The following is a 20,722-nucleotide window of genomic DNA, read 5'->3' as shown; positions in this document are numbered from 1 at the left end:
GCACCAGTGCGTGACAATTTGCTGAAGTTGCCTGGGCTAAAGTTCCTATAGGCCCTAGGGCATGCGCCCCAACAATAGTAACATCCTCGTATTTTCGCATGCCTCACTAACAGAACACCATGACGTCACCATACAATGGCATAGTATTATTGCAGCATATAATTCTGATATTTATGAATAAATAAATACATCAAAAATATATCTATAAACAAATAAACAAGCAACCAAAACATAATTGCAGAACTCTAGCAGCGTTTGTGATTAGTTATAAAAATAAAATAAACATTTTAAGAGCGCTCTAAAGTTGCCTAGGTTTACACGTGAGTAGTTCATCTTGGTCAATTTTTAGCGTTGCAAGAGATTTGTAATCATGTTATAAAACCAGGACTACACGACCCACAATTCAAATATTTTTTTCGGCTGACTGAACTAGCCAGGAATTGGAACAGGGAAACTCGAGGGCTCTGTTTTAGAGGTTCGAAACAACGCGTTGAAAGCCCAGCATGACCTGTTGGTCGTAAAGCGACGCTGTCAGACAACATTTCGATTCAGTGTGTAAATATCACTTACCTCTCTCAGTCACAACACTTGGCCAATTAGAGTCGACCCTGTGCAACGATTCGGGCGCTTATATAGAAAACGGTAACATGCATTTGTATCTCAAACCGTGTTAGGGTCCAGCGACAGCTGGCCTCACTGATTGCACACGTGGGATTATGTTGGTTTGCTCCAGTGCTTTGTGTCATAGAGTAATCCCTTCTCAGATCCAGGGAGCTCATGGGAAATATTATTGCTTTTCTGTTGTAGCCAATGCTTTTTTGTAACACAATATTGAGTGGGATTCAGTAACCCAGTTACCCCTCACCCCCTCAGTAAATGCAAAAGTTTTTATTTTGCAAGAAACATTTTCACTAAATGAAACTCCAAATTCTCATCCACTCATTTGACTTTGGCAAACAATGGATATTATGTTAGACTTTATGTTGAGCACACGACATTGTAGCAATTGCATGATATAAAACGTACATTAAGCTCTGCTGTTGATAATCCAATAAACTCTGGCTAGAAATTGATTCCACAACTTTGAAAAAATAGGACATTTTGTACATTGATATATATAATTTGAATTTCCACACACAAATACTCCTAGCTATAGTTACTAAAGTCAGCCAATAGGGGAGAAAACTGTTCATGCCCTCCTCCTAATGTGTACCCAACACCCCTCCAATCTCTTGTCAACATTAGCCAACCCTACACTATCATCTACAAGTTGGAATTAGTGTAGTGAAATATGAAAGTAATTTGAGTGGCGGATGTGTTAGTCAGGTATTTTGATTGAGAAGGATAGAGAAAGATTAGAAGAGGTAAAAACGTTTGCATTTGTAGAGCGCTTGCTACTCTTGATGAGGTGTTGAAGTGCTTTTTCAGCGGGTAGCACGCTACTCTGAAACCCATAAGGATTAGTGGTGAATTAGTATAGTGAAATATGAAATACATTTCTGTGGTGGTAATGTTAGTCTGTTATTTGATTTTGAAAGGGATAGAAGGGAAGGATTTTTTCTTCTTTATTTTTGAGCACTTAGCAGTAGGAGGAGGTTTGGGATGAGTAAAAGGGAGGCGGAGGGGGTTGAGTAAATGGGGGGTGGAGGGGAAGAGTCAGAGGGAGGGTTTAGAAAAACTTGTTTAGGGAATCGGACTAATAAAAAGAGGTATGAGATGATGGAAGGAGGGGCGCAGTAGGGAAGAGTCTCGAAAAGGTTATTTTGGGGATCATAGTAGTGTAATAGGGGTTTGGAATGAATGAGAGAGAGTGAAAGTAATGGATATATTAATAAGTATGGGGTGTGTAATAGGCTAGTGCATTGGAAAGAGTAGTTGTAAGAGGTTTGAGATGAGTCATAGTTGAGCTAGAGGATGTATTGAGAGCCGTAAGAGTGAAAAATAGGGTAGTGCATGGGATATGCTGAATTCGAAGAAAAGAAATAGATAAGTGAAAGTAATAAATATATAGATCCAAAAGTAACAAGATATAGATCCATAAGTACATGGAAGATATATAGATGCATAAAGGAAGGTTGTATATGTAGATTAAAGTTGTATTTAATAAACTATGGCTTTCAAGTGATGTTGTACTTTAAATATTTTTTTTATATGTATATTTTTTTGAAGATCAATAGTGAAGAAATTGTAGATAAATAGTTATGATAAAAAGATTTTCCTATTTATGCAGTCACTTATATACATGTTAAAAACATAGAATAATGTAACTACCAGTAAAATGTACAAGTGTTAAGCAGTACTAATGAATACCTATATATATATATATAAATATATTTTTTAAACATAAGTATTCTACACATTTATACAAAGCAATACACGTATATAGGCACATATCTATAGTACAAATAAATGCTTATATGCAGAGAGATATGCTGTATATTTCTATCTCATTGCGCATGGTGGTTATGTGGGAAAGAGTCAATTCTTGAGTAGTTTTCTGAAGAAAAGGTAGTTATCCGGGGATCTTATGTTGGGGGGTTAAGAGTTCCATAATTTGGCTGCTTGAACAGAGAATGATGTGCTACTCATTGTTTTTTTCTTGTATCTTGAGATTTTGAGGCAAGGTGCCACTCTATAGCAGAGGTGCCTTTGTTGAATGTGTTTGGTGATTTTATTCCTGATGAAGAGCAATCCCGTTCCATGTATCGCTTTGTGTGTTATACAAAACAACTCGAACGTGAATCGTCTGGCAACTGGTAACCAATGCAGGGATTTTAGGGCAGGGGAGATGCGGTTTTATATGTAAGAGTAGTCTGGCAGCTAAGTTCTGAATCTGTTGTAGTTTTTTCCTTGTTGTTAAAGGTGATCCAAGGGGCTATTGGTGTAATCTAGTTTGGACAAAACAAGGAAAATGGTAGCCGGGACCTTGAGTGGAAATCCCAAATGGAGGAAGATTAGTCGCAGAGTTTTTATAGTAACAAAGCGTGATCTTCCTTGTTTGCCCACGTGGATATTCATCGACAGATTGGAGTCCATGGTCATTCCGAGGTTTCTTTCTTCCTTCAATATTTTAGGTGATATTCCCAGATCATCAGGCCAGATGGTGAGTGGGTCATAATTTTTCCAATTGCCACAATTGAGTATGTCCGTTTTTGAAATACTCATTTTGAGATGGCTCCACGGCTCTGAGACAACTGAAAATTGGTGAGTGTCCAATGCCTTTGGGGCATTGCAGTTGAAGGAGTATTTGCGTGTCATCTGCATAGTTATAGCACATGAGGTGAAATGTATTGATCAGTGCCAGTAATGAATTCATGTAGACTGAAAAGCATGGGTGAGACCATAGAGCTTGGAGTGACCCCTGCTTTATGTGAAGTACAGTTTGGATGAGAAAGGTGGGATATGGATGACATTAGTTCTGTTGCAAAGGTAGGACACAATCCAGTCTAGAGCAGACCCCTCTATGCCGGCTTTGTGGAGTCTTTGTATTAGAGTGCCACGGTCAACCGTGTCAAAGGCAGCTGAGAGGTCCAACAGAAGTAGCACAGCAACCTTGTTGTAGCAAAAAGTGTTCTTCAGATCATCCCAGATGGCAAGGAGGGCAGATTCTGTGCCTTTTTCCAGATGGAATCTCGTTTGGAAGTCTGAAACTATGGTATTCTCTTCAATGAATTGTGACATCTGGGCGAATACTGCTCTTTCTATCAGTTTGCCTAGGAAAGATTCATTTGAAATCGGTCTGTAGTTGTCAGGGTTCAGCTGGTCCAAGCAGGGCCGGACTGGCCGTAGCGGGCACCGGGCAATCTCCCAGTGCGCCGTACAGGGGGGGGGGGGGCGGGTTGGGGCCACTGTGGGCCGTTTTTGTTACAGGGCCGTTTTTGCAGCAAAATCGGCCTTGTAACAAATTCGGCTGAAAACCGACCCCAGCAAAGAGCTCGACGGCACGTCCAACCCGGGCCCGTCCGCCCCCCCCCCCCGCGCGGCCGAGCACTTTTCCAGGGCCGGTTTTGGTTCCCAGTCCAGCCCTGGGTCCAAGATTGTTTTCTTCCGTAATGGGCGTATGTTTGACTTTTTGCGTTCTTCCGGAAATATTCCAGTTGTTAAGGAGTTGTTGATGATTCTCCTTACTGGAGTGGCAGCAGAGGTTATTAGTAGAATTGCTTTGAAGGTTTGTGGTGGACGCTGGTCAGAAGGGCTTCCGGCAGACCTGCTTGCTTTGACCAGGTCCATAAATTCATTGTGTGAAATGTGTTAGAAGGAACGGAAAGGCTGGGTTAGAGTATTCTTGGATTCTAGATTTGTAAAAGGGTTGGTGCTGATGCTTTGTCTCTCTTTTAAGTATGAGTCCAATGTGTCTGCTTTGTCAGTGTAATGATTTGTCAGTTTGTCTGTGAACTCTTGACTAATGGGATGAGCTGCTTCTGGGCACTTTGGTTTAGGAAATTCTTCATTTGCACATTCAGCATTTTGAAATCTGTCTGAATAGTATTTTTTCCTAGCTTTTTGTTGGCTGACTTGTACAATCTGTTAATTTTTTGTAGGCAAAGTTTGTCTTGGTTGGCGTTTGTTTTGAGTCAGACACATTGCTGTTTTCTAATTTGTTTTTTATCTCTTTTATTTCTGTATTTCACCAAGGTGCTTGTTTTCTTTTGCCCTGTTGTCTGGGCTTTAGTGGTATCAGAATACCAAAAGCATCCTGTAGCCACTCATATTGTTTTTAACAGAAATGATTGTTTCTAGATCGAGACTGGATTTGAGTGGTGTTTTCAAGTGTTCTAAATTGAGTTTGTTCCACAGCTGATAGATGGCTGCACGTAAGGTGGTTTTAGGTGCACCGTTTAGTATTGTTTTACGTTGGAAGGCAAGCGAATGGTGGTCTGACCATGTGACCTAGTCATCATTTGAAAAGTAACTAGTTCTGTATTAGCAAAAATGACATCTAGGATGTGTTCAGCTATGTTTGTATGTTTGTGGACGATCTAATGCAGTCTCACTTCTTCCAGCCCAGCAATGATTGTTTTCGAATGGGGCATATTTGGTTTGCCAAACCAAATGTTGAGGTCACCCAAAACAAATAGGTTGGAGTGTAGTGTTATCAGGTTTGAAACCGTGTCTAGAAGTGTGTCTGGGCCATAGCGATATTTGCAATGCAATCAAGGAAGGAAACTAAGAAGGGGAACACCAAAATTGAATCTAAAAAAGAAACACAGAAAGCACCAGCACGCAGTGGAAGATCCAGCAAATGGTCCAAAACTACCCCTTCCGATCAAATCAGCCTTGACCACACCAGCCCGAAGACACCTAAACACCCACATGGTCACCAGATCAGCCCCAACACGGCCCAACACATACACAGACTGATGATATGATATGATATGATATGATATGATATGATAAATGGAACTTGTAAAGCGCACGTTCACCTACGGTTTCTTGGCGCTGGAGTGGAGGAGCTGAACGGTACAGGGCAGGGTGAACTAGTTGTGTGCCAATGAGAAAAGCCAAGTTTTAAGTGACTTTGTAAAGAGAGTGTAGGAAGAGAGCTGGCGGAGTGCAGGGGGAAGGGAATTCCAGAGAAGAGGGGCCTGGATGGAAAATCTCAGGCCTCCATGTTTCTTACGCCTGAAGGAGCAGGGGGTAAGAAGATTGAAATTGGAAGAGCGAAGAGCACGTAGAGGAACGTATCGGTGTAAAAGAGAGGAGATGAAAGAAGGTCCCTGAAAGGAAAGGGCTTTGTGGATCAGGCTTTGTGGACAGACTCACATAACAGAATCAGAACAGGGGAGAAATGTGGCACCAAGTCGCCCAAGAAGCACCGCATCCCACCACCAATGCCCCGCCCCAGATCCACAGCATGCAACCTCACCTTCCAGGAAGCCTCACACCATCCAAACCGAACTCCCCACTTGCTCCCCGAACATCAACCCCCACATGACCAAAGCCACAGCCGCCAAATCCGCAGAGCAGGCACACAATCCCCCATCCACAGCACACACCACCACAGGGCACCTGCAACCACTGGTCCCAAGTGAACCGAAATGCTCCCCAACATGCCCTCCAAGCATCCGCAAGGCACCACCCACTGCAAAAAGGTTGCATAGAGATGGTTAACTAAAGAGGGTTACATACATAGAGAAGGTTAGTTAGATAGATAGATAGATAGATAGATAGATAGATAGATAGATAGATAGATAGATAGATAGATAGATAGATAGATAGATAGACAGACAGACAGATAGATAGATAGATAGATAGATAGATAGATAGATAGATAGATAGATAGATAGATAGATAGATAGATAGATAGATAGATAGATAGATAGATAGATAGATAGATAGATAGATAGATAGATAGATAGATAGATAGATAGATAGATAGATAGATAGATAGATAGATAGATAGATTGATGGATAGACAGACAGACAGGTAGATTAACTGACAGATAGGTATTTATACTGACAAACCAGCAACTAAACAGACCTGTAGATAGATAGGCAGGCAAACAGGTAGACAGACAGACACGTAATGTAATGTAATGTAAAAGAAATTTGTAAAGCGCAACTAACACCCAGCGGTTTCTTGGCGCTAAAGCAAAAGGAAGCAGACAGTCAGTGGGGCCGGAAGCGTTAATTGTAGGCATTACAAAACAAGTGGGTTTTAAGAAGGGACCTAAAATGGGTGTAGGAAGAGGCTTGTCTTAGACCTAACGTGAGAACATTCCAGAATAACGGGGCAAGGAATGAGAACCTTAGTCCTCCCAGTTTTTTGCGTTTAAAGGTCGGGGCCCGAAGTAAGGCCAGATGGGAGGAACGGAGATTGCGGGAGGGAACATATGGGTGCAATAGAGAAGAAATAAAAGAGGGGCCTGTACCTGCAAGGGACTTAGAAATAATGCAACCCAATTTGAACTTACAGCGTTCAGAAACAGGGAGCCGCTGGAGGGATTTTAACAAAGGGCGGACATGTTGGTGTCTCGGTTGATGGTAGATAAGCCGTGCAGCCTGATTTTGTACAAGTTGTAACCTCTTCATTTGGCATGCCGGTATACCAACGTAAAGCGAGTTGGCATAGTCTATCCTAGAGATGACTAAAGCCAACAGAACCAGGGTAAGAGCCTCGGTGGTCAGGAAGCGGGCAATCTTTCGGATTTTCCTTAACTGGAAAAAACTAGAGGAGACTACCGCGTTGATCTGGGGCTTCATAGTGAGATCCTTACTGATGATGATCCCGAGACTTTTTACTGAGTTGACAGGATTGGGGGGAAGGCCCAACCTCGTGGGCCAAAAGATGGATTTCCAAGGGTTGGCAGCCCCCCGACAAGCACCAACTCTGTCTTGTCGGGGTTGAGTTTCAGGTGATTCACCCCCATCCAGTCACTTATGTGACAAAGAGTGGATTGAAAGTTATCGATGGACTGGTCCGAGGAGCTAATATCGAAGACCAGCTGAATATCATCCGCGTAATTGAACGCGGTGACACAGCTGCCTCGTAAGGACCGAATAAGGGGAGTCAGGTATAAATTAAAAAGAAGAGGGGATAAGGAGGAGCCCTGCGGGACGCCGCAGGTTAGTCCGACCTCGTCAGCAGAGAACTGAGAGAGTCGAACCGCCTGACGGCAGTTGCTCAAAAAGGAGCGAACCCAGTCAAGGGCGGTGCCCCGGATGCCAGCCTCCCTGACACGGTCGACCAGGATATCATGGTCGACCGTGTCAAAGGGGGCCGACAAATCCAGGAGCACCAAGACCTGACTGGTATTAGAGTCAGCCCCCCTCCGCAACTCCTCCATAACTGAAAGTATAACAGATTCCGTGGAATGATTGGGTCGAAATCCGGCCTGTTGGGAATCGAGGAAGTGAGAGTCTTCAATAAAGGTGCTCAGGATGTTAGTGACATGAGACTCAAGGACTTTGCTGAGGTAGGGGAGGAAGGAGATAGGGCGGAAGTTACTCATAACCGTAGGGTCTGCCGTAGGTTCCTTTAGGATGGGCTGCATGGAGTTGGGAGAGACAGAACAAAAATGGCTTGCCAGGAAACTTTTGAATCCTAATTGTAACCCACACAGCCCAAAAGTACTGCGTGGCCAGGCTATTTATTTAGCAAAACATTTATTTGATTTTACAATCACATTTCAAAATTCATAAAAACATGTCCCCCAAAAAGGAAACACTGTCACAAAACAGCCAAATTGCCTTATACTCCAGAAAGGGGCCCACTGCTACTCCGCTGGAGTCCCTTAAGTCTTGAAAAGTTCTCAGTACTCCCTCAATTAAAAGATCCTTACTCGGCAATGTCCCTGTCCCCCACCAGGAGTGTCCTAATGATAGGTAAAGTCCAGATGGGTAACTGGAGGCATAAGGGGGGCTACCTGCAACAACACGTATATCTCTGTGCCAGCAGCAATGCGCAACAGCTATTGGCCTCAGTGTAGAGGCCCGCAGGTGTGCCCTGCACATCAGTCATGCGAGAATGTCTTCCTCAAGCAGAATATGGCTAACTATTGTTCTCCCAACATTTGGGACAGTACCCAACCAGCGCATTGGCCATTATAGCTGTGCTGCTTCAAGAAGATCGTAGTTAGGAGCCCACCAGTGTAAGAAAGTGGTTCTATATATACTGGACCAAAGTAAGGTACAGTGTGTATAGAGTCCCCAGTCCCCAGAGGTATGACAGAGGTTAAAGTTAGATATGGCCTTACTCTCTAAAGTGGTAGCTTGGTCGAGCAGTAAGGCAGTATCAGAGGTCAGTGTAAAGCATTTATTGTACCCACTCAGTCAGCAAAACGTTTCACACACTCAAGAACTGAACTCTAGACCAATTGTTTTTATATCAAAATATATAGTTGTTTTATTTTAGAACCAACAGGTATCAAAATATACTTTTCTCAATGTGAGTGACTTTAGGTAATTACTTTGCAGAAAGGCAATAGACTTTGTAAGTACAATAGCTACAGTGGTTGCAATAGGCAACACAATTCTAAACACAATTTAACATTGAGCTCAATGGGTTTTTCTACATAAATGCAGTTGATTACTTTAAGGATTACTTTTCTAACCTCAGGACTGGATCCTGGATTCAGTCCCGGGACCTGAGCTGTAAACAGTTAAGTAAAAGCGTTTTGGTTACAGTTGTAATTTTTAAAGAATATTAATGTATTTTCAAAGTGGACGCTTAGAAACTTTTCAGTGAAAAACAAGCAATGATATCCTATGGAAGGAAATTCAAGTCACAGGTAAAGTAGGTTCTCGTTACTTTTCTAATGCAGTACTGGGCTCCTAGGTTCAGTACTGGGACCCCTATCTAAGACAGGTAAGCAATTACGTTTTGGTACTTGGTATGATTTTTAAAGAATATTTGTAGTTTGCAAAAATCGACACAAGAAATTTCACAGAAAATTAGTCAATGGTTTCCTATGGAAGAAAATGCAGGTAACTGGTAAGTACAGTTAGGAATACTTTTGCGGGTCAGTATTGGGCTAAAAGGTACAGTACTGGCTTCCTCCTTGATCACAGGTGAGTAATTCGGAATTCGACTGATTTTAGATGAACATTTTAAAGTTTGAAAACTCCACACTTAGAAGAAACTTCAGTGAAAACCAGTCAATGTTATCCTATGGAAGGGAAATGAGTAATCTGCTTTTAGGTAAGTACTCGACTGGTAGAGTTAAGGTTTTGGGCATAGACTCAGGGGTCTCCCAGGGTCAGAAAGGTACAGTAGTTACACCCTCAGCGGCACAGGGGCAGCTGAGTGCAGAGAGAGTAGGCCCAATGCAATCCAAAGGAGTGTAGGGGGCCTTTGTTTGTTGGGTGCCAGCAAGCAGGCTACGCGGCTGTGGGAGCTGAGCTCCTGGTCACTTACTCAGGGCAAGTGGGGAAGTAGAGTAGGGTAGAAGTTGCACTTCCAGCGGTACTCGGGGAGTTGGGTGCAGGGTGCTTTTGAGCCGTCAGGTGTTCAATGTTATCCAATGGGAAAGTTAAAAAGTTAACAAAGGCTGCAGGCTCGGGGACGGAGATTCTTCAGGTGCGACCACCACTTCGAGAGGTAAGTTGGGATCTTGGAGAAGAGGTAGGTACCCCAAAGGAGGGCACAGGGGCACGCAGGCAGCCGGGTGCAGGGGTGTCATTTGGGGTCGGGAAATCTTACCCTCAGCTGGTCGCGGTTGGGGGGGTTCCTGGTTCTGAGGCTGAAGGCGTCGTCTGGTTCATCGAGGAGGGTCTTCGGGCACTGGATTTTGGGTCCCAGTCACCGGGGGATGTCCTCGTGGTATTGGGTCACTCAGGCACAGGCCAGGCTTGGCGGGTGCAGAGTGGGCTGGATTTGCTTTTCCTGGCTGGCGCTTACTGTTGAAGCAGAACCACTGCTCGTGGGAGTCCCAGTCTTTTGGAAGGTTCACGGCAGGCAGGTCCTCTGGGGTTGTCGAGGTTGCTGTCCGCAAGAGACGCCGGAGTTCCAAAGGAGCAGGTTCAAGGATCAACAGGCCTGTAGGGTTCTGGGGCCAAGTCAGTGGGAGTCGTCTTTTTGTGAGCAGCTGCGTGGCAGGTCTTCTTGTTTCTTGGTCTTCTTGTTGTTGCAATCGGGATCTGAGGAAGGAAGGTTCAGGGTGCCTCTAAATACTAAATGTAAGCGTGTTACAGGTAGGGCAAGGGCAGGGACCAATGGGTCCCTGCCCTGGGGTGGGTACACCCACTAGCCTGCTCCTCTCCTGTGGGAGGGGGGCAGGAGCCTAGCTGTGATTGAGCAGGGCTCCCCATCTTCAAGATGGCCGGAGCCCAGAGTCATGCTCCACCTCGCCTTGGTATAGGCTGGCACACCACCTTTCCTCACTTAGGGTTACCTGCTGTTCTTCCTGCCAGAGTGGGAGTTAGAACCAGTGGGGGCCAGTTGCTGAGTACAGCAAGTGGCCTGGAGAAGCTCACAAATGCGGTATGCCTTTGAAGCTTCATCCTGGCACCTCGTCCCAGGATGTGCATTGTTTCAGGCTCCCGAGAGCGGCAGGCTCTTGACCCAGGGGTCCAGAAACATGTCTGGTGGTGGCAGCCTCGGCAGCCACACAGTCAGGACACTGGGGGTTGGTTAGGTTTCAGGGGGCATCTCTAAGATGCCCTCTGTTGTGCATTTTACATTAAATCCCACACTGGCATCAGTGCGGGTTTAATGTGCTGAGAAGTTAGATATCAAACTTCTCAGTCTTCAGTGAAGCCATCATGGTGCTATGGAGTTTGTAATGATGACCTCCCAGCACCATCTACACTTAATGGCAGCACTGCACTTACAGTGCCCAGGAATGGCCCTGGGTACTGTAGGGGCACAGGGCTCATGCACCTGTGCCCATACCACTGGCATAGGACACCCAGCTAAAGGGTTACTGATGGATGCCAGGGCAGTGAGCTTGTAGGCATGGCACACAGGGGTGTGTGCCATATTGTCTCTCTGTATAGTTCTGTACTTAGACACTCAGCCTGCAAAGGCAGTGTGTGTGTGTCAGGGCACAGGGCCTCTAAGGGTGGCACAATAAGTGCTGCAGCCCTTAGGGGCCTTCTCTGGTCACCAGGCCCTGGGTACCTAGGGTGCCATTTACTAGGGGCTGACAGGTGGCCAGAGATGCCAATTGGATTTTAGTTTCAATACAGTTTTAGGGAAGGAGCACAGGCCCTGGGCATCTGGTTAGCAGGAGCCCAGGTTAAGCTCAGTCAAAGCACATCAGCAATTCAGCAAAAAGTGGGGCATACCCATGCAAGAAAAATGGCACTTTCTCACACATAAATAATGTGTGGTTCTCCTTTCATTTAGTTAATACTAAATGTGATATTCTGGTAAAACAAGCTGCTTTACATTCCTTCGAGATTAAACCCGAAGGCTGCTCTCCACAGCTACCACTAGGATAGCTTTCTAAAGGTTACCTTTGACCTCATACATCATAAGGGTTGTTTGGACTGCTGCAAGGTGCCCACTTTAATTAGTGGACATCATATATACCAGGCCAAATTCTGTCACCTGTAACAGGTGAAAGATTTCCTTGCCACCCTAGATCTTGTGTTAGGATCAAATGCAAGTCGGACAGGATGGCGCGCAAGATGTGGTGAACTCTTGACTCGAGATACGTGGTTGCTTCAGGAGTTGTCACTGCATATCAATTGTTCAGAGATGCTTGCAGGTTCCTTTGCAATCCAGTCCTTTATAAATGACAGAGCCAGATGCACAGTATTCTTGCATATGGTTAATCTGTCAGCGTTCAGATACATGAACCGTCTTGGAGGTACCAAGTTCAAGCCTCTGGCAGTTCTTGCCAAGAGTCTTTAGGATTTTTGCATTCAAAGGAATATTTCTGTCATCTTCCAGGCAGGTTGCAGATAGTAGCAGACTGGTTTTACAGGCATTTTCACGATTCCAGCGATTTGAAACTTCACCCTTCAGTCTTCAATCGTCTTCCTTCAATCTCCAGCTTCATGTCTGTAGACCTCTTTGCTTAACGCATGGTAAGAAAATCCGACGTTCCAAGGCACCCCTGACCCAACGGCCTTGTGTGCCCAACCCAGCGGTGCCTAACCAACCCTCTACATTCTTACTTACCCTTCGAAGTGGTGGTCACTCCTGGAAGATCCTCGTCCCTGAGCCTGCCCTAGTGCCGCTGAGGGTGCCCCTTTTGTGCTAACTTGGTCTCCAACTTGCCCCGAGCTAAACCCAAGGAGCTTGTCTCCCACAAAACCTTTGGCCTTCTTGCCAGCAGTCACCAACCGGAGCCCCCCTATCCTCCATAGGATAACATTGGGCCTCAACACTCTGTACCCAGCCGCCCCAGTGCCACTGAGGGTGCAACAACAGTGCATCACTGACCATGGGAAACCCCAGAGTCTAACCCCAAAACCCTGACTCCAAAGACCGAATACTTACCTCGAAACCGATAACCTGATTTTTCTCATAGGATAACTTTGACACCTTTTTCTCCCAAAAAGCTTCTAAGTGTCGACTTTTGAAAACTAAGAATGTTCATAGGATAACATTGGTGGTTCTTTGTGAAAAAGTTTCTGTCAACTTTTGAAATACAACAATATTCTTTAAAAATCGTACATCTAACTAAAACGCATTCTCCTAACTGTTAGAAAAAATAATCCGAAAATTAATTAACTGCATTTTACTTAAAAAGCCTATTGATTCCTATGTACTGAGTCTACTAAGTTTGTGCATTGCATTGCAACCCCTGAAAACTCAAATTGTTACAAAGTATTCAACAACATCATCTTATATCTGAAAAGTATTTGTATGCTAACCTGTACCAGGCTTGCTTGGTTCTAGAAATAAAACAGTATATCTTTTTATACAAAAACAATTGGCCTAGAGTTCAGTCCTTGAGTTTGTGAGTTCATTTGCTGACTGAGTGTGTACATCAGATGCTTACCACTGTCCTCTGATACTGCCTTACTGCTCGACCAAGCTACCACTTTAGAGAGTAAGGTTCTATCTAACTTTAACCTCTGCCTACCTCTGGAGACCCTTGGACTTTATACACACTGAACCTCACTTTGGTGCAGTATAAGTAAGTAAGTAATGTTTATTGTTTAGTTAATGAAAACCATAACAATTTAAAACAAGTAGCAAAAAATAAGGGTGCGTGGCTACGAGCCGAACATGGCGGACGTGTAGCTCTCGAGCTCCGCCGATAGCCCACGACACCAGCTAATTATCCTGCTTCCCCAACACACCACCCACCCAATTCAGCCTCCTGAAGAAGCAACAGATGTGAGGGACCCAGCGACGCTGAGAAGCCACCCTTCGATACCATCCGGAGCCGTGCCGGGCCGCGGAGACTGCCGAGGCCTGATCCCCTGAGTGAAGCCGCGGCCTCGATTTGAGCGGAGGCCGGAACGACTACCTGCGAGCGTCAGAGCGCTGGAGAGGTGCCTGAGGTGAGCGCTGGCATCAAGACCTGTCGCGGTGCCCGGAGACTGCCCTCGGCTTCCCCTGCTTTAACAAGCCTCACCTGGGACTCTCTGGGACGCCCGCCCTCCCCGACCCGACCCGACCGGCAGAAGACGCAGACCGGGCCGAACCCTGGAACCGTATCGCGGCCGGAAACACACCCCGCGCTTGTTCCCTCTGAGCCGCGAAAAACGGGACCCAGATAGAGGCAACTGGCAGGAATCCTGTAGGACGCTGGGGATGCATTGCAGGCTGATCAAGGCGGATTAGCACCTCGGCAAAGATAATTGGCGCCATTTTGCGGCTGCTCGGGGCTCTCGAAATCGGAGCACCAGCGGGACCACGAGGTAACAACCAAGGGACCCGGGCATACACGCGCGGAGCCGCGGCCACAGGAGCAGACCGCACCTCCTGTGGTGCTTCGGCAACTGCACTGGCAGAGGGGTCCCTACGAGGCAGCGCAGGACATGGACGGGGACACAAATTGTGTGCAGTATAGCCTTCTCCCAGTGGAACAGCACAGAGGCGCGACACATGGTGCTCCCTATCTCAACCTGGCAGACCCCTCACGGAATGCGGTGAGCAACCACTACCACTGCCACTAAAGACTCTATTGCGGCTGTGTGCAGGGGACACCAGCACTGCGCCACTACACCAGAGCGACAGGGCCACAGCGCCTGCGGCGCCTGCGAGATCCTCTACCCCACCTGTGACTGTGCTGCTAGCAACCTCTCTACTGTCGGACAGACCCCCGAAGGGGCACCACGCACAGAAAAGCAGAGAACCGCGGAACGTGGAGCCTGAGTGCGTGCTGAGAGATCGACCCATCGACACCCTGCACACCAGATCTATGGGGAGGCACAGGGGCACAGCCCAAGATCAGGGCGCGACTACGGAGATGCAGTCCACTTGTTCGGAAGATCCGTTTGCCTCCTCCAATGTGGACATCATACCGCCGACAGGGAAGGGCACACAAGATGCCAAGTTAGACCTCATCCTGAACGAAATAAGGGCAACAAGAGAAGCACTAGAATCACGCATGGATACTATGGCTACTGGCCTAACTCGGCTCAGGGCAGACCACAACAAACTGGCTGAGAGGGTCTCGGAGCAGAAACTTGCGTTGAACGATCTGATACCCCAGCAAACGGACCACTCCACGAAGATAGAAGGCATGGAAAAACAAATTAAATTGATGTGGGACAAGATGGACGATGCAGAAGGGCGGGCCCGCCGCAATAACGTCCGCATTTTGGGCATTCCGGAGCGCAGCGAGGGGAGGAATCCTACTCAATTTGTGGAAGACTGGATCAAACAGGTAGTGGGCCCAGAGGATCTGACCCCCCTGTATAGCGTGGAGCGTGCACATAGAATGCCTTCGCAACCGCCGCAACCAGGAGCACCACCACGTCCATTGATAGCGCGCCTCCTCCATTATAAAGACTGTGACACAGTACTGCGTGTGGCCCGAGAAAAGGCGCCGCTGAGGTACGAGGACAAAACTATAGCGGAATATCCGGACTTTGCAGATATCTGTGAAGTTCACAAAGGACGTTTTCTTGATTCCTACTCGGACCACCTGAGGAGGTTTCATGACAAATTTCCTCTTTTCTCCTGCTACCATATCTGGGTTTTTTTCACGCATGATGTTGAAGACACAATTTAACAACTCATCATACGTGTAATCCCTTTCTGTGCCAGCCCAAGTAGGTCCAGTCTGTGAACTGAAGGAAATGCTTTCTTCATCTTCCAAGACTTCTTCATTTTCCATCAGATCATCCTCTTCTGGGAATTTCACATTCTTCTTTTTCTTTTTCTTGCCAAGCATAAAATCAAGGTCATCCTCCCCTTCAACAGGGGGCTCTGGCTCTTCAATCTCAATCTTTAACTCCTTGACACCTTCCTCCACCTCTTCAATGTCAAACATTTTCTTTGTTTTCTTTTTTTTTTCTTCTTCTGATTGAAAAAGTTCAAGTCATCCAAATCATCCGCTGCATCTTTACTTCGGAATTCCTCCTCGTCTGCATCAACCTCTTTGTCCTCTGCAGGCTCTGGCTCGATCTCTTTCATTTCAGTGACCTGCATCTCTTCGGATTGCGGTTCTCCTCCTTCTTCATCCAGCATAAAAGGCTTCTTCTTTTTCTTCTTTTTTTTTGCTCATTGTGGGATCGAAAATCATCTCGTCGCCGGACATGTTGCTGGCGAGTCAAGCTGTAGTTAGGGACCTCAGTATTACAACTGCTTTGTCGAACCGAGGCTCGTATCACGAACAGAGCTTCCAACTTTCCCTTGTGGAGCTGACTACAAATTAAGTTTGCACGCCACCCCGGTACATCAGCAAAAGAAGGAAGAGGAGGCAGCCGAAACATCTCTTGGCATTTTTGTTGGCTGAGTTGGGTACTAGTGGCTCAATAGATGGTAACAATCAGCTTGTAATTAAAGGGCGATTCCAACAAAAACAGATTGAAAATGTCTTGAGACGCTATATCAAGGAGTATGTAACCTGCCACACTTGCCGGTCTCCGGATACAATCTTACAGAAGGACACTCGGTTATATTTCTTGCAGTGTGAGACCTGTCATTCCCGTTGCTCTGTAGCTAGCATCAAGACTGGCTTCCAGGCTGTAACAGGCAAGAGAGCCCAGCTCTGTGCCAAGGCGAACTAGTTTGGGAAACGGCTATTGGATTTGACGACCTGTTGTGGGACAATTGAATGGCTTTACCACTATATTAAAGCTTTCACTGTGGTAACCATTGCAATGCATTTATTGGGCTTTGGATCCATTGATCTGTAATGCATTCCAGTGTGCAGCTCCGTGAGGTTCACACATGCGCAGACTGAACTCAATAAACCGGGTTTCTCTGTGGTAAAAAAAAAAAAGGAATATCCGGACTTTACACCGGCGGTGCTCCGGGCCAGATCCACCTTCATGGGGATGAAACGTAAACTACGTGAAAGAGAATTGAAGTATGCCCTCCTGTTCCCTGCTCGCCTCAAAATACTATATGGAAACAGATCACACTTTTTTGACACTCCAGAAGAAGCGGAGGAATGGATGGAGGTGACCCTAACACCGCCGACCTCGCAAGACCCGTTCGCGGACATCAGGAGTGGTGGACCCTCGAGCCAGACGGGCCGATGACACCCTCAATCCAACGCTAGTGGAGGCCCCTCAGCGCGGACATCAGCGAAGGGGCAATCAACAAAGAGCCGCTCTGGGGAGCGGGCAACGGTGGTCCAGCTTACGGAGGAGGCACTGGCTGCACACGATGCAGGCACGGCGAATGCCTTGGCCAGCAACTCGGGCACCCACACAGAGGTGTCAGGATCGGCGGACAGTTTGCAGCTCTTCCCCAAGATCACGGCGCAAATGACGGAAGACTTCTAACGACACATTTCACAGTACCAGGGCGGTAATGTATGAACCTCACAGGTAGACACATATGGGGTGGGTGGCAGCGGGAACAGGTTGGCTAAGGGCTCGCTGTATCATCTCAGACCGGCGAGAGTCAGGAATACGTGGACTACTCCCCCCGCCATATAGACATGTTTCTGTTTGAAACTTGCCCACGTTGGGCAACTTTGTTTGGACCCCAAGTCCTTTTGACTGGGGACCTCTCTGTTAAGGGGTTCATTGTTTGGGTGGCACTCATCTCCTTCCACAAGATATATCTGGCATACCTGCCCAGATGCTCGACTTTACAACATTTCACGATTGGCCATGGGGCCCCTTAACATCTACAACCTATGCACCTGGAATGTGCGGGGAATGGGATCTATTCACAAGAGACACAGAATACTGGCTCAGCTTAACCGAAGGGGGGTCATGATAGCCTACCTCCGAGAGACGCATTTGAACAATGTTGAAAGCTGCTAAAGAAATGGAAGGGACAGCTGTTTGCTACGTCTTACTCTGTATTTTCAAGGGGGGCTGCTATTTGGATCCGGAACTCGGTGCCCTTCAGGCCAGTGGAACAGAGAGTGGACAAAGAGGGTAGATATGTGTTTTTGCGGGGTCTGCTGAATAGTGCCATTGCTGTGCTTGGTAGTGTGTACACACCAAACTCGGGCCAGTCGGACTTTTTAATTAAAGTCAGTGGGGTCTTGGCGGACTGGGCAGAATATCAATGGAATGTTGGTGGGGATTTTAACGCTGTGTTGGATACCTCACTCGACAGGTCACATCCACCATTACATGCCACTGAGAGCAGAAGACAGGCAGATGCACTAGCGCAATGGGCGAAGGGATGGGGCCTGACAGACGCATAGCGTAGCAAACACTTACTTGACAAGGAATACACTTTTTACTCCCCACCCCACTAGTTACATACCAGAATAGACCGTGTTTTCTGCTCCAAATCCTTATTAGAGACAGTGCTCACGGCACAACATATGGGCAAGACACTTTCGGATCACAACCCAGTAGAATTGACACTCCTGTGGGGCAGGCTTCTGACACCGATACCAACATGGAGATTGTCCACGGAACTGCTGGAGGATACTGTCTTTAAGTCGTCACTAGCAGACACTATTACCAATTACTTCACCATAAACGCAGATACTGCTAGCTCCAGACAGATGGAGTGGGACGCGTTCAAAGTCCTAATTGGAGGGGAGGCAATGGCCGCTCGGGTGGGCAGGAAACGGGAGGTCATTGATAACCTTAAGGAAGTGGAGGGCAAGCTGGCAATGCTGGAAAGTGAAGCTGCAGGCACGAACCTACCCTTTACACCGCTACAAGAAGCGCATATCCGACATGCTGAGCTGTTAGAAGACCTGCGGTTGCTAGACTATAAGGAATACACTTACAGACAACACACGCAGGTATAATGCGGGCCCCTGTTAGCCCGCATTATACAGGACGCCCCAATACACCTCCCCATTTTGGAAATTATAGATCAAGAGGGCGCGACAGCCTCGACTCAGGTGGAGGTTAACACTGCCTTCAGGGACTATTACTCCACGCTATACAGCCCGCACAGGCATCTCTCACACACAGCACTAGAGGAATTTATGGGGGACTTAGACCTGTCCCAGCTCACTGACAGACAACGTGACGATCTGAAGCGCATCATCACTGTTGCGGAAATCAGGCAGGCCATTCGTGCTCTCCCGAGGAACAAAACCCCCGGGACGGACGGCCTCCCGGCTGAATTTTATGAGACATTTATTGACCTGCAGGCCCGCGCCTGCAAGTTGTTTACCGAGAAGCATTGCGGACCAACTCCTTACCGCAGTCTTCCCTGCAGGCTCTGATAGTTTCCCTCCTAAAACCGGGCAGGGATGGGATGCATCTGGCTAACTACCGGCCTTTGTCTCTCCTCAACAATGAGTATAAAATATTGAGCAAGGTACTGGCAACAAGACTAGCCCAGTATATCCCCCAACTGATCCACCCTGACTAATGCGGCTTTGTGCCCGGCAGGAGCACAGCCATGAACCTCCGGAGGCTGGCCCAACTCATGCTGCCGGACCATACTGATGTAAACAATGAGGGCTGCGTTTCCTTGGACCTAAAACAGGCCTTCGACTCCCTCAGATGGGATTTTATGTTTGCAACATTTGCAAAGTTCGGGATACCTCCCGAATATATTGCCTGGGTCAGACTACTCTACACCCGCCCCACGGCGCGAGTACGAACGTCCAGATGCATATCGGAGTCCTTAAACATTGAGAGAGGCACCAGGCAAGGATGCCCTCTGTCCCCGCTATTATTCATCTTAGCGCTTGAACCGTTGATCGGCAAGCTTCGGACAGAGGCCCCCCATCGTGGCATAACGAGAAGCGGGATAACACATGTGGTGTCCACTTATGCCGATGATATCATCTTATATCTCCGAGATCTGAGAGGTGACTTGGAGCCCTTACCCCAGTTGTTCGAAGATTTTCATGCATTATCGGGCCTCACTATCAGTGAACCTAAGTCCTATGGGGATTGTTTTGGCACATCCGGTTCGTCAGCACCGCTGCCCCTTGCGCCACATACCTTTCAAATGGAGGACACGACTTTCCGCTACCTGGGGATACAGATATATGGGGGGCTGCGGAAATGATAGATGGCAACCTGGGCAGAGCACTGCTGGCACTTAAATCGCAAGTACGATTCTGGACAACATTACCACTGTCTGTAGCGGGTAGAGTGGCAATTTCCAAGATGGTGGTACTCCCTGCCTCATTTACTACTTCACTAGCAAACCTTTCCTTATCCCAGCCACAATGTTCCGTGCGCTGGATACTCTCCTAACGGAGCTCGTCTGGGGCTCGGGACGAAGGCGCATAGGACTCGCCAAGTTACAGCTCACCTCGGAGACCTGTGGCATGGGAGTACTGGATTTCCGAGCTTACAACTTTGCCTGCCAACTGCAATGGCTGGCCTACTGGCGGGTCGGAACCTGCATGAAATTGGCATGTCAGAAGAGGACAGATCTAGAGGGAAACTGCACACACTACTTTTATCCCGATCGGAGCTACAGAGGGACACCCCCCTCTTCTCCGTCTGGCCATACAGTACTGGCAGAAAGCGGTGAAATACACAAGCCAGACGACTTCATATGCCCCCACAGTCCCACTACTAGGTATCCCACTGGGGTCGGGCTGCAATCCACCGACAAACTAGCGGCATGGCACGACGCGGGAGTCACACAAATCGGGGATCTCTTTGCGGATGGGCACATGCTGTCCTTTGAGGACTTCAGGGCCACACATAATATCCCGGGGGGGACGTTCCTCCTACACGCCGGTTTACAACACTACATGTTGAGAATATGGACACAGAACAGAGTCGAACCAACCACAAACCCGTTGCT

The 20,722-nt window shown here is 47.2% G+C and overlaps 1 pseudogene; it reads right to left on the bottom strand.

The window, feature by feature from the left end:
- Positions 1 to 14,975: 14,975 nt before the first annotated feature.
- Positions 14,976 to 16,264, bottom strand: LOC147705948 (eukaryotic translation initiation factor 2 subunit 2 pseudogene; annotated as a pseudogene).
- Between the last annotated feature and the right edge of the window lie 4,458 nt (positions 16,265 to 20,722).

Source organism: Lissotriton vulgaris, chromosome 7, assembly GCF_964263255.1.
Source record: "Lissotriton vulgaris chromosome 7, aLisVul1.2, whole genome shotgun sequence".
NCBI classification, from domain to species: Eukaryota; Metazoa; Chordata; class Amphibia; order Caudata; family Salamandridae; genus Lissotriton; species Lissotriton vulgaris.
Note: the sequence above shows the minus strand (reverse complement) of the source record. Positions and strands in the feature narration are given on the sequence as shown.